The following is a 4,416-nucleotide window of genomic DNA, read 5'->3' as shown; positions in this document are numbered from 1 at the left end:
AGAAAATTATATCGATGGTGACTTTGTTTTTTAATTTCTTAAAATATAAGCCATAGAACATTACACATATTCCAGAGTCAGGGGTTAGGATATCTATGTATATATGGGTACAGTCTCAGTCTCTTATTGTGTAACAACTGCATTTATTTGACAATTGACCAGTTGTAAAACTGTAGAGTTGAATCTGTATTTAGTTTAAAATTTCCTTGGATCATTTCAACATTTATAGGTTTGCCCACTCATACAGTAAAATCAATGCTATTGCAGGATAAGTACTTAAGAACACCTTGAAATGTATCATTTACACTGATCATAATTGAATTAATACACATTTGTTCAAAAATCTTTGATCTTTCAGACTTGGAAAATTAAGAAACACGGCTATGTCATAACCAAGTATCCATTCAGAGAACAGTTTTAAACAGATATATATCAATTAACCTCAGAGTATAGTCATCAAATTACAGAAATAGAAAAAAAAAAACAACACTGAATTTGTAAAAATCTGGTTTGAAATAAGAACATTACTATCTTTATCATTTATTCCAGAAATATTCATTAATGATTCTAATATTCAGTAGCCTGTATTTAGGTTAAATAAAATAAGTTCTTATCTTGGAAGCTATTTTTCACTTTCTAGGTTTGTGCCACTCTATCTCTAAAACGATACTCAATGCATATAACAATGATAGACAGGAAGCAGGGTTACTACTCATGTCAGCTTCAAATAGTGGAGAATCTGGAGTGGAGCATCTTGCTCACTTAAACGATGACTAAAGTATAAAGTAAAGACTTCATAGAATTTCTGGCTTTCATTACACAAAGATGAGTAAGTGAAAAATATCTAAATAAAAAAGCAAACAAAGGAAATAAAGGAAAATCTAGGTAAGAATACATTTTGTTGGCTCTCTGCTCCTCCCTGTTCCAGAGACAAATGCATCTTCTTGTGCAGTGTCAGCCTCATCCCATAGACAAAATGGAAGGTTGGTGTGAACTGATTTGGCCATATTGGGCGCCTGGTTACCAAGGCTGCTGTTTGCTCTCCACATGGCAAAAAGGAGATTGTTGCCATCAATGACTCCTTCATTGACCTCAACTACATGGTCTACATGTTCCAGTATGACTCCACCCATGGCAAATTCAATGGCACAGTCAAGGCCGAGAATGGGAAACTTGTCATCAATGGGAAGCCCATCACCATCTTCCAGGAGGGAGATCCCACTAACATCAAATGCTGGTGCTGAGTATGTCGTGGAGTCTACTGGCATCTTTATCACTATGGAAAAAATCGGGAACCACTTGAAGGGTGGAATAAAAAGGGACATCATCTCTGCCCCTGTCGCAGACCCTCTTGGTTCCTTGTCTGCATAGAACGAGTCTCTGCAGATGGACAAGTAGTTGGCGAATAAATGACAGACAGAGACAACACAGGAGATTGTATAGAATCTGAATGTATTGTCACAAAGTGAACACCAGTCTTACATAATACAGAAATTAAAAGGGTAGGATGTCACAGTAGGCAAAGTACATTGAAGTTACCTGACACAAAACAAAGGAATGACTTCAAAAGGACTACAGGAACCAGGTAATATTTACAGCAAAGATAGAACAGCTCTGCTTAGGGTCAGCTAATGACAGGTAAGGATTTCACACCCTAGTCACAATTTGTGCTACTCCTTTGAGCCTTGTGAAAGCTAGCACCAGGGGGTTCTGCTCTAGCAGACCTTCTCAGGAATAATGCAATACCACAACCCCCCTATTTCCTAGGCCTTGATAAATTCTTGTATGAGTGTAACTTTTAAGTATCTGTGGAGAATCTCCATTTGTCAGAAGAATTCACCAACTTGCTTCTAATATGCAATGTAGCCTGCTATACCTGGCTGTAGTGAAGATTCCTGTCTCAGTGGGATTCCCTAACTTTTTCATGGTAAACCCACCTATTCGCTAGGCCATTGTGAATTTCCTTGTCTGGGTAAGACTGGCTACTGTCCCAAGTAAACACTCTGCAGACCAGCCCTGAGCTATTCTGGCTCCATTCTTTGTAATGCCTAATTAGTTTCACCATCTCTACTAGAAGTAAATTTGAATGTTACTGAATAGGTAACCTTCTTACTGAATTCCTACTGAATTCCAAGTTTGTTGGCTTCAAAGTCTTACTAGGACATTGGAACATTGGCGAAGGCTTAGCTATGTCAGAATTCAATGTTTAAAGGCACTTATAATAAAATAATACTAAAAGAGAGCATGTGGATCCATACACCAGACTAACTCGGGGATAGGGTATGAGTATATGGGTTATGAGAATGCCTGGTTCCAGGAGGTTAAGTTTCTGTGAAACTCTTTGCCTTGTGAGTGCTTTAAGGCCTCTCGGCCTGCCAAGCAGACTACACTGGAGTGTGCATAGCATTCCCCTTTTGCCAATGCTCCCATGTTTGTGATGGGTGTGAACCACAAGAAATATGACAACTCACTCAAGATTGTCAGAAATGAATCCTGCACCACCAACTGCTTAGTGCCCCTTCCCCTAAGGTCATCCATGAGAACTCTGGCATCGTGGAATGGCTCATGACCATGGTTCATGGCTTTACTGCCACTCAGCAGACTGTGGGTGGCCCCTCTGGAAAGCTGTGGTGTGATGGCCATGGTGCTGCCCAGAATATCATCTCTGCATCGACTGGTGCTGCCAAGGCTTTGGGCAAGGTCATCCCAGAGCTGAACAGGAAGCGCACTGGCATGGCCTTCTGTGTTCCTACCCCCAATATATATCTGTTCTGGATATGACATGCAGCCTGGAGAAACCTGCCAATATGAAGACACCAAGAAGTTAGTGAAGCAGGCATCTGAGGGTCCACTGAAGGGCATCCGGGGCTACACTGAGGACTAGGTTGTCTCTTGTGACTTCAACAGCAAGTCTCACTCTTCCATCTTTGATGCTGGGGCTGGCATTGTTCTCAAAGACAACTTTGTGAAGCTAATTTCTTGGTATGACAATGAATACGGCTACATCAAGAGGGTGGTGGACCTCCTGGTCTACATGGCCTTCAAGGTGTAAGAAACCCTGGGCCACCTACCCCAGCAAGGACACTAAGAGCAAGAGAGTGGCCCTCAGTTGCTGAGGCATCCCTATTCTCACTTGGCCCCCCAACACTGTGCATCTCCCTCACAATTTCCATCCCAGAACCCCATAATAACAGGAGGGGCCTAGTGAGCCCTCCATACTCTCTTGAATACCATCAATAAAGTTCGCTGCACCCACCCCCCCACACAAAGAGTACATTTGTTTACGAAAATGCATGCCACCCAGGGTTCTGTGGATTCTGAAGGCAGCTATCACAAGGTACAAGGAAATAATTTATTCTAGCCAGGCACACATATTCTTGATACTGAGAAGAATATAACATTACCAAGAAAGTAAGTAAACCAACAATGAATTCATAATTGACAGTATTCATCACAATTTGCATATAAATAGGCTTTGATATAACAATATCTAGCTCTACTTTTATGATAAGGTAATTTATGTGAACCCTACAGCAGTTTTGAACATAAATATATTGTTATGGCAGATGTGTGTACCTATGCATGCTTGCTACTCATTCAAATTCTGCTCGGTTTTCAGTATGATGTTTTAAAGTAAGAGCTTATTTTCATTGTTGTTTGATTGCTTATATATTTCATTTTGCAACTGTGCACCAATCTTCCTGGCAAATTTGTTTGAATTCTCATTATATTCTGCTCACAAGGAATCTATGCCTGGGATTTGTGATACATTTCCCCAGTGGAAGGAATACTTATAATTTAGTGGTATTCACTGAAGCTGATGTTTATTATAGAAATTTTATAATGTGGTTAGAATGTAAGCAAGAATGCAAGGTTATATAATTTATGTTGGATGGCTCAAAAAGCAGTCAGTTTTGTTCAATGCCAATATTTTATTACCCAGGTAAAAACATTGGCTAGTTCCTAAATCATAGTGAAAATGGCATATGTATTCATCACAAGAGTAAGTTTTGAGTTTTCATATATTAAACAACAACAACAACAACGGTCCTTATCATAAAATTGGGAACCAGACAGCAGATTAGATGTATCAAAGACTAAGCTTATAATTTATTTGAAGCATCCACACATGTGAAACATGTATAATAATTTAATATTATTCATGTAGGGTGGGTAGAATCAAAGTTAGTACCTTATAAGGTCTAAGAATATTTGGGTGTGGACACTTCAGTTTAAGTAAAACCATCATATATAGTCCATCATTGAAAATGAATATTAATTATTGATATTTTACTAGTTTAAGTGTGAAGTTATTATTGAAACCAAAGATAAAAATGACAATTTGAATGGCAGCCATTGCTGGAGAGTAGTGGTAATTAAACATAGAGCATACAAATGACATTTGTCCTTCTTGAC

Source organism: Mus caroli, chromosome 3, assembly GCF_900094665.2.
Source record: "Mus caroli chromosome 3, CAROLI_EIJ_v1.1, whole genome shotgun sequence".
NCBI lineage: Eukaryota > Metazoa > Chordata > Mammalia > Rodentia > Muridae > Mus > Mus caroli.
The sequence above is the reverse complement of the archived record's forward strand: the minus strand, read 5'-3'. Positions refer to the sequence as shown.